Raw genomic sequence first — 10,347 nt, 5'->3', positions numbered from 1 at the left:
GGTTCCATGGTGTAATGGGGAGCACTCTGGACTCTGAATCCAGTGATCTGAGTTCAAATCTCAGTGGATCCTCTTTCCAATATAAACAAAATCACAATTTAAAAAATGTCTGCAGGTCAATCAATAGAATCATAAAATTTACAACACACAGTGAAGCCATTCAGCCCATTGTGGCTGTGCTGGCCAGAAAAACACAAATCCCAGTATCCAAGAATGTTATAGCACAAATGGAGGCTCATTGTTCCTGTGCTGCTCTTTGAGAGACCGATCCTATTGTTTCTTTCCATCCAATTCCCTTTTGAAAGTTACTATTGAATCTGCTTCCACCACCTTTTCAGGCAGTGAATTCCAGATCAGAACAACTCGCTGTGTAAAAAAATGTTTCCTCATGTCGCCTCTGGTTCTTTTGCCGATCACCTTAAATCTGTGTCCTCTGGTTACCGACCCTTCTGTCACTGGAAACAGTTTCTCTTTATTTACTCGATCAAAACCCTTCATGTTTTGAAAACCTGTATCAAAAATTCTCTTAACCTTTTCTGTTCTAAGGAGACAGTCAGCAGGGATTTGTTACGGGAAGGTCATATCTCACTAGCTTAATTGAATTTTTTGAGGAGGTGACAAGGAGGGTCGATGAGGGTAGTGCGTTTGATGTTGTCCACATGGATTTTAGCAAGGCTTTCGACAAGGTCCCACATGGCAGACTGGTCATAAAAATACAAGCCCATGGGATCCAAGGGAGAGTGGGTAGTTGGATCTATAATTGGCTCAGTGGCAGGAAGCAAAGGGTAATGGTCGACGGGTGTTTTTTGTGACTGGAAGGCTGTTTCCAGTGGGGTTCCACAGGGCTCAGTACTGGGTCCCTTGCTTTTTGTGATTTCTATTAATGATTTGGACTTAAATGTCAGGGGCATGATTAAGAAGTTTGCAGATGATACAAAAATTGACCATGTGGTTGATAGTGAGGAGGAAAGCTGTAGATTGCAGGAAGATATCAATGGACTGGTCAGGTGGGCAGAAAAGTGGCAAATGGAATTCAATCCAGAGACGTGAGAGGTAATGGATTTGGAGAGGGCAAACAAGGCAAGCGAATAGACAATAAATGGGAGGATACTGAGAGGTGTAGAGGAACAGAGGGACCTTGGAGTGCATGTCCACAGATCCCTGAAGGTAGCAGGGCAGGGAGATAAGGTGGTTAAGAAGGCATATGGAATACTTTCCTTTATTAGCCGAGGCATAGAATATAAGAGCAGGGAGGTTATGCTGGAACTGTATAAAACACTGGTTAGGCCACAGCTTGAGCACTGTGTACAGTTCTGGTCACCACATTACAGGAAAGATGTGATTGCACTAGAGAGGGTACAGAGGAGATTTACGAGGATGTTGCCAGGACTGGAGAATTTTAGTGATGAGGAAAGATTGGATCGGCTGGGGTTGTTTTCCTTGGAACAGAGGAGGCTGAGGGGAGATTTAATTGAGGTGTATTATGAGGGGCCTCGATAGAGTGGACAGGAAGGACCTATTTCCCTTAGCAGAGAGGTCAATAACCAGGGGGCACAGATTTAAAGTAATTGGTAGAAGGATTAGAGGGGAGCTGAGGAGAAATGTTTTCATGCAGAGGGTGGTGGGAGTCTGGAAATCACTGCCTGAAAGGGTGGAAGAGGCAGAAACCCTCAACTCATTTAAAAGGTACTTGGATATGCACTTGAAGTGCCGTAAACTACAAGGCTACGGACCAAGAGCTGGAAAGTGGGATTCGGCTGGGTTCCTCATTTTCTGCCGACACGGACATGATGGGCCGAATGGCCATTCTCTGATTCTATAATTCCAAGTTTACATCTTACAGAGAATTACATAGAAGGTACAGCACAGAAACAGGCCATTCGGCCCAACAGCTCCATGGTGCCTCCTCCCTCCACACTTCATCTCACCCTATCAGCAAATCCTTCTATTCCTTTCTCCCTCACGTGTTTATCTAGTTTCCCCTTCAATGCATCGATACGAGTCGCCTCAACTATTCCTTGTGATCGCGAGTTCCACATTCTCACCACTCTCTGGGTAAAGAAGTTTCTCCTGAAATCCCGATTGGATTTATTAATGACTATCTTATAATTCAGGTGTCATGTCCAAATGATCTGGAGTCAGGAAAGATTCCAGTTTCTGTGAATCGTGGGAGAGCTGGAGAAAGCAGAGTTTTCAGGATCAGGTAGTGTTGTTTCCACAATGTAATGGTGAGCAGTCTAGACTCTGAATCCAGTGATCTGAGTTCAAATCTCAGTGGAACCTGAATTCTTCTTGTTCCAGCTATTTGGGACGAAGAAGTATAAAAACACCTGGAAACCAATCACTGATGCTCGGTGTTTTTCTGCCTGAATCAATGAGGATCGAGCTCCTGGTCCAGATTTCAGATCATAATCTCAGCCTGTCTTTCCCTTTCCCCAATCAGCAGCAGAGAAAGTTGTTTTTTGTGCAATGCTGCGTTTCACTGCACAAAAGAATGGTGTTTGCTGAACTTTTCTCTGCAATCTGCATTCAGCAGGAAAACTTGTAGAAATTCAAATCCCTGTTTCTTGAAATGCAGGAATTGCTTGGATCGTGTTCGTGCCCTCGAGCAAAGCCCTCGAGAGTGGATTAATAAAGGAAAGGCAGCACGGATTTGTTAAAGGAAAATTGGGCGTTAAATTGGACCGTGTAACGCCCGTTGTTTCAGTGCGACACGTCCTCTCCGACATCCACGATGGCGTCTTGGATCCGCACGCACGTTTCCAGCGTGACGTGCGCCAGACGCCATCTTGGTATCGGAGTTAGTGCAGGCGCAGATAACGAACGCTGGAATCATGTAAAGTCGGGAGAAAATGGCTTCAATCAGTTTACAACGCTGATTTAAAGTGATAGACACCATTTTGGGACTTAACGCTCAACTCAACGCACAGTCTTAACCCCGACCATCTGAACGTGTCTCAGAGTGTCTGGAGGACCCCCCACCGGGGCTATTTAAAGGGACCATGCAGGATTTACAGGTTAGTGGCTGGATTATTGCTTCTGGCTGCCCAGACATTTGTAACTGTTTTTGGAGGTCTCCGAGACTCCAATACTGGGACACGGGGACATAGCCGAACATTTAGAGCCAGGACGTGCAGGAGTGAAGTTAGGAAATGATTCTACACACAAAGGGTGGGAGATGTTTGGAACACTCTTCTGTGAACGGCAGTTGATGCTCGCTCAATTGAGAATGTTAAATCTGAGATTGATAGATTTCTGTGAACCAAGGGTATTAAGGGATATGGGGCTAAGGCGGGTTTATGGAGTTAGGTCACAGGTCCACCCTGATCTGATCGAATGGTGGAACAGGATCGAGGGGCAAAATGCCATGGCCACTTGCTGACCCCTGATATGTGCCAGCTTCTCCTGCAAGAAAGCGGGACGTGTGTCTGGGTGATGTGCCTATCATGGTTGAATAGCTGCCAATGTGTGTGGCCTGTGAGTTGTGGGTGGGCGGCTTGAAACAGTGGTAATGTGTAAGGGTGAGAGGGTTGAGTACTGATGGAAAGAGTTTATTGGTATGTGGGTGATGGGGGTGTAGTGTGTGGTGCAGTTGGTAGGAGACGCCACTTGACAGTTGACCTCACTCACCTTGACCACTCATGTCAAAGCATTGAACTTCTTCCTGCACTGCATCCATGTTCATGATGCTGTGGGCCTGGCATTGACTTCGTCCCCCGCTGCCTCCCACTGCCTTTTGATGAATGTCTGGAGGGCCTCTTGCTCCCCCCTCCCTCCCCTACCCCTGCAGATATAGGATGTCCCTCCTTCTGTCCACCTCTTGCACCAAGGTCTGTAGTGCATCAGCAGAGAACCTTGGTGCACGGACTCTCATAGGCCTGGTACCCACTCAGATTGGCAGATTGGTGAGGCCTGCTGTGCAGATTGGAGGATGTGGGATTTAGCAGTGTGCAACCTTTATTCAATGTTTTGACATAACTCATCAGTGTGGGAGCTGCATCTGTGTTCTCCGTGTGCGATGTCTGATCTCCGTTCAGACTCCGTGCAGACAGCAGGCTGTTATTTTCAGCAAATAACAGGTACCAGCTCCCTTTAAGAGATTTTTCAGAGACAGTCTGACTTTAAGGGGTTGGAGCTCCCCCTGCTGGTGGAAAGTGTGAATTGCATGGAATCCTCGGCCTGATTTCCAATGCTGATTGGACGTCAGTCCTCAGGCCTGAGCAAAGTCTGGTCCTGCCTGCACCGGGACCATTGGTCGTGGGGTAATCGGGCATCGTGCTACCCCCGCCCAATAACAGGCCCGATCCAATGTTTCCATCCTATGAGTAGAAATGGGATTGAGGAGCAAAGGGAGAGACACAAATCATTAAAAGTAGAGACGCAGGTTAATAAGGCCGTAAAAAGGCAAACCAAACACTGGGGTTCATTTCAAGAGGGATAGATTTGAAAAGCAGGGAAGTTATGTTAAACTTGTATCGAACCTTGGTTAGACCACACTTGGAGTATTGGGAACAGTTCTGGTCTCCATATTATAGAAAGGATAGAGAGGCACTGGAGAAGGTGCAAAAAAGATTCACAAGGATGATACCAGAACTGAGAGGACATCCTGATCAGGAAAGGCTGAACAGACTGGGGCTCTTTTCTCTAGAAAAGAGAAGACTGAGGGGTGACCTGATCGCGGTCTTTAAGATTATGAAAGGGTTTGACAGGGTAGACGTGGAGGAGATTTTTTCACTTTTGGGGGAGACCAGAACTAGAGGTCATGTTTTCACATCTAGATCAGACACTAAAGTGACTGAGGACTGCTTTTCAAAGCAGGTCATGTCAATATTAACAAGGCAGGTAATGCCCATGAGCGTGAGAGAGAATCTGATTGGACGACTTGCATTTCTATCGCCCTTTAACATCGAAAAATGTCCCAGGGTGCTTCACAGGAGCGTAATCAAAAATATGGGATGTTGAACCAAGGGAGGAGATGTGAGGAGGGGGGGTGACCGAGAGCTCGGTCATAGAGGTTGCTTTTAAGGAGGGTCTGAAAGGAGGGGAGGGAGGTGGAGAGGCGGAGAGGTTTAGGGAGGGAACGCGAGAGCGTGGGGCCTAGGCGGCTGAAGAAAGGAAGGACCTGCATTTATATAGCACCTTTCAAGGCCTCAGGACGTCCCAAGGCAATTCACTGCCAGTGAATTACTTTCGAAGTGTCGTCACTGTTATAAACGCAGCAAGATCACAAAACAGGAATGAGGCAATGAATTTATTTGGTGATGTTGGTTGAGGGATAAATATTGGCCTGGATCCCGTGGAGAACACCCCTAACCTCCTTCGAAATATTGTCATGGGATCTTTTCCGTCCACCTGAGCGAGCAGAGGAGGCCTCAGTTTAACATCTCATCCAAAAGACGGCACCTCTGACAGTGCAGCACTCCCCCAGTACTGCACTGGGAGCGTCAGCCTGGATTAGTGTGCACAAGTCTATGGAGTGGGACATGAACCCAGAACGTTGTGGTTCAGAAAGTGTCCTGTCCACCCAAGCACAGGTCATTAATCTATAACAAAACGTGCAGTGGTCCTAATACTGACCGCTGGGGAACACCACTGTATACTTCCCTCCAGTCTGAAAAACAACCGTTCACCACTACTCTCTGCTTTCGATCCTGAAGACAATTTTGTATCCACACTGGAACTGTCCCTTTAATTGTTTAATTGATCCCAGTGACTGTGAAGAGGTCACAGAGTTGGAGAAAACACAGTAGTCATTGAAGGTTCCATGGTGTAATGGTGAGCACTCTGGACTCTGAATCCAGTGATGTGAGTTCAAATCTCAGTGGAACCTGTTTTGGATCAATCCCTGTGTTTCCCATATGAAAGGCGTCACTTTTCAAAATGTGTCCACAGATCGATTCCTGAGGAAAACATTCAAAAATCCTCCAGCCACGTGAGCTGCTCCTGCAATCCATGTTACTGGAGCTCTCAGTCCAGATCATTGCACGATGACAGATTTATTTCTTGTCTGCATCAAAGGGTCACAGAATCATAGAATGTAACAGCACAGAAGGAGGCCATTTGGCCCATCGAGCCTGTGCTGCTCTTTGAGAGACCTATCAAATTAGTCCCTCTCCCCTGCTCTTTCCCCATAACCCTGCAAATTCATCTCTTCAAATATTTATCCAATTCCCTTTTGAAAGTTACTATTGAATCTGCTTCCACCACCTTTTCAGGCAGTGAATTCCAGATCAGAACAACTCGCTGTGTAAAAAAATGTTTCCTCATGTCGCCCCTGGTTCTTTTGCCGATCACCTTAAATCTGTGTCCTCTGGTTACTGACCCTTCTGCCACTGGAAACAGTTTCTCTTTATTTACTCTATCAAAACCCTTCATGATTTCGAACACCTCGATCAAATCTCCTCTTAACCTTCTCTGTTCTAAGGAGAACAATCCCAGCTTCTCCAGTCTCTCAAAATGCGGTGCCCAGAATTGAACCCAATACTCCAGCTGAGCCGAACCAGTGTTTTATAAAAGTTTAGCGTAACTTCCTTGCTTTTGTACTCTATGCCTCTATTAATAAAGCCCAGGATCCCGAATGCTTTTTTAACCACTTTCTCAACCTGTCCTACCACCTTCAAAGATTTGTGTACATTCACCCCCAGGTCTCTCTGTTCCTGCACCTCCTTTATAATTGTACCCTCTGGTGTATTTTGCTTCTCCTCATTTTTCCTACCAAAATCTGTCACTTCTCACTTCTCTGCGTTAAATTTCATCTGCCTCATGTCCGCCCATTCCACCAGCCTGTCTATATCCTCTTGAAGTCTATCACTATCCTCCTCATTGTTTACTACACTTCCAAGTTTTGTGTCATCTGCAAATGTTGAAATTGTGCCCTGTACACCCAAGTCCAAGTCATTAATATATATCAAGAAAAGCAGTGGTCCCAGCACTGACCCCTGGGGAACACCACTGTACACCTCCCTCCAGTCCGAAAAACAACCGTTCACCACCACTCTCTGTTTCCTGTCACTCATTCACTTTCATATCCATGCTGCCACTGCCCCTTTTATTCCATGGGCTTTATCCTTGCTGACAACCTATTATGTGGCACTTTATCAAATGCCTTTTGAAAGTCCAGATACACAACATCAACCGCATTGCCCTCATCGACCCTCTCTGTTACCTCATCAAAAAACTCAATCAAGTGAATTAAACACGATTTGCCTTCAACAAATCCGTGCTGCCTTTCCTTAATTAATCCACACTTGTCCAAGTGACTGTTAATTCTGTCCCGGATTATTGTTTCTAAAAGTTTCCCCACCACTGAGGTTAAACTGACCGGCCTGTAGTTGCTGGGTTTATCCTTACACCCTTTTTTGAACAAGTGTGTAACATTTGCAATTCTCCAGTCCTCTGGAACCACCCCAGTATCTCAGGTCAGATCAGGAATCAGACCTCAGGTGAAAGGACCAACTGATCTGGAGTCAGGACAGTTTCCAGTGACTGTGAATGGTCAGAGAGATGGAGCAAGCAGAAATACAACAGTTATTGGTTCCATGGTGTAATGGTGAGCACTCTGGCATTTAAATCCAGTGACTTGAATTCAAATCTCAATCAAACCTCTGTTTGACTTGTCCCAACTGATTGGCACAAGTAATAAGGCATCTAAAAGCCAATCACTGTTGCTGGGCAGTTTTCTGCCTTAATCAATGAGGATCAAGCTCCTGGTCTCGATTTCAGATCATAATCTCAGCCTGTCTTTCCCTTTCCCCAATCAGCAGAAGAGAAAGTTGTTTTTTGTTCAATGATGTGTTTCACTGCAGAAAATGACAGATTTTTTTCTTGTCCGTGTCATAGAATCACAGTATCACAGAATGTTCCAGCACAGAAGGAGGACATTCGGCCCATCGTGCCTGTGCTGCTCTTTGAAAGAGCTACCCAATGGCAGCATGGAAATGAAATTGGCTATGGGACAGAAAGCAGAGAGTAGTGGTGAACGGTTGTTTTTCAGACTGGAGGGAAGTATACAGTGGTGTTCCCCAGGGGTCAGTATTAGGACCACTGCTCTTCTTGATATATATTAATGACCTGAACTTGGGTACAGAGGGTTTAATTTCATAGTTTTCAGATGACACGAAACTCAGGAATGTAGTAAACAATGTGGAGGATAGTAACAGACTTCAGGAGGATAGAGACAGACTGGTGAAATGGGCAGACACATGGCAGATGGAATTTAACACAGAGAAGTGTGAAGTGACACATTTTTGTCGGAAGAATGAGGAGAGGCAAAATAAACTAAATGGTACAATTTTAAAGGGGTTACAGGAACAGAGAGACCTGGGGGTGAATGTACACAAATCTTTGAAGGTGGCAGGACAGGTTGAGAAGACTGTTAAAAAAGGAATATAGGATTCTGGGCTTTATTAATAGAGGCACAGAGTACAAAAGCAAGAAGTTCCGCGAAACATTGAAAAAACACTGGTTGGTCCTCAGCTGGAGTATTGGGTTCAATTCTGGGCACCGCACTTTAGGAAGGATGTGAAGGCCTTAGAGAGGGTGTGGAAGAGATTTACTAGAATGGGACCAGGGATGAGGGACTTCAGTTATTGGATAGACTGGAGAAGCTGGGATTGTTCTCCTCAGAGCAGAGAAGGTTCAGAGGAGATTTGATCGAGGTGTTCAAAATCATGAAGGGTTTTGATAGAGTAAATAAAGAGAAACTGTTTCCAGTGACAGAAGGGTCGATAACCAGAGGACACAGATTTAAGGTGATCGGCAAAAGAACCAGAGGCGACATGAGGAAACATTTTTTTACACAGCGAGTTGTTCTGATCTGGAATTCACTGCCTGAAAAGGTGGTGGAAGCAGATTCAATAGTAACTTTCAAAAGGGAATCGGATAAATATTTCAAGGGAAAGAATTTACAGGGCTCTGGGGAAAGAGCAGGGGAGTGGGACTAATTGGATCGGTCTCTCAAAGAGCAGCACAGGCATGATGGGCCGAATGGCCTCCATTTGTGCTGTTACATTCGATGAAACAATGATATTTGATACAGACAAGAAAAAGATCAGACATTGTGTAATGATGTGGACTGAGAGCTCCAGTAACATGGATTGCAGGAGCAGCTCACGTGGCTGGAGGATTTTTGAATGTTACACTCAGGAATCGATCTGTTGACACATTTTAAAAAGTGACTCCTTTCATCTGGGAAACACAGGGATTGATCCAAAACAGGTCCCACTGAGATTTGAACTCAGATCACTGGATTCAGAGTCCAGAGTGCTCACCATTACACCATGGAACCCACACAGGGATTGAGTTGATCACCCACCATTCAAAGACACTTGGCTCTTTTCTCAGCACGGCAATGTCGATACATCACTGACCCCTCGAGGCTCCTGGCAAACCTCTCCCACCAGCAAAACTGCAAGCACTGGACAATTCCATCTCCACACTTCCACTTTGGCTCGGCCCTTTCTCATCCATACCTTCAGCTTCCCCACTCTCCCCTCTGCTCAGTATCGATGCTCAGACAATCACACAGCTACCGTCAAGTCTATCACTTCCCTCGTCACTGCTTCTGTTTCACACTGCTCAGCGCAGCTCGTATTACAGTCTTGCCGGATAATCAGTGTATAAACATTGCAAGGCACTGATGGAGAAAGTTTGGAGTGAAAAGAAAATGTAAACAATTCCTTCATTTCTAGAAACGGTGCTTTGAATTTCCACATGTTTTCCTGCTGAATGCAGATTGCAGAGAAAAGTTCAGCAAACACCATTCTTTTGTGCAGTGAAACGCAGCATTGCACAAAAAACAACTTTCTCTGCTGCTGATTGGGGAAAGGGAAAGCGGAGTGACCATTGACATCACACATGGGGCAAGTGCACTCGATGTTGGTCTGTGCATGGGCACTCGTGAACTCCTCACTGAGTGTGGTTCCATGGTGTAATGGGGAGCACTCTGGACTCTGAATCCAGCGATCTGAGTTCAAATCTCTGTGGGACCTGTTTTGGATCAATCCCTGTGTTTCCTGTATGAAAGGAATCACTATTTAAAATATGTGTTTCGGTCAATTTATAAAATGCAGAATCTTCCTCCACGGGTGCCATTTGGCCTGTTGTGTCTGTGCTGGACAGAAAAGAGCTTTTCGATCTAATTCCAGCTCTTGGTCCGTTGCCTTGTAGTTTACGGCACTTCAAGTGCATATCCAAGTGCCTTTTAAATGAGTTGAGAGTTTCTGCCTCTTCCACCCTTTCAGGCAGTGAGTTCCAGACTCCCACCACCCTCTGGGTGAAAACATTTCCCTCTAATCCTTGTACCAATTACTTTAAAATCTATGCCTTCTGCTCACTGATGTCTCTGCT

At 45.6% G+C, this 10,347-nt stretch overlaps 4 non-coding genes across 4 annotated transcripts; 3 read left to right on the top strand and 1 right to left on the bottom strand.

Annotated features, from left to right (window-relative positions):
- On the top strand, nt 1-72 carry trnaq-cug (transfer RNA glutamine (anticodon CUG)). The gene has a single exon. It is a non-coding gene; the product is annotated as a tRNA-Gln (tRNA).
- A 5,686-nt stretch (nt 73-5,758) lies between these two features.
- On the top strand, nt 5,759-5,830 carry trnaq-cug (transfer RNA glutamine (anticodon CUG)). Its single transcript has one exon. It is a non-coding gene; the product is annotated as a tRNA-Gln (tRNA).
- A 3,384-nt stretch (nt 5,831-9,214) lies between these two features.
- trnaq-cug (transfer RNA glutamine (anticodon CUG)) lies at nt 9,215-9,286 on the bottom strand. The gene has a single exon. It is a non-coding gene; the product is annotated as a tRNA-Gln (tRNA).
- A 631-nt stretch (nt 9,287-9,917) lies between these two features.
- trnaq-cug (transfer RNA glutamine (anticodon CUG)) lies at nt 9,918-9,989 on the top strand. Its single transcript has one exon. It is a non-coding gene; the product is annotated as a tRNA-Gln (tRNA).
- The last annotated feature ends 358 nt before the right edge of the window (nt 9,990-10,347 follow it).

Source organism: Heptranchias perlo, unplaced genomic scaffold (assembly GCF_035084215.1).
Source record: "Heptranchias perlo isolate sHepPer1 unplaced genomic scaffold, sHepPer1.hap1 HAP1_SCAFFOLD_526, whole genome shotgun sequence".
Lineage (NCBI taxonomy): Eukaryota > Metazoa > Chordata > Chondrichthyes > Hexanchiformes > Hexanchidae > Heptranchias > Heptranchias perlo.
The sequence above is the reverse complement of the archived record's forward strand: the minus strand, read 5'-3'. Positions and strand labels throughout refer to the sequence as shown.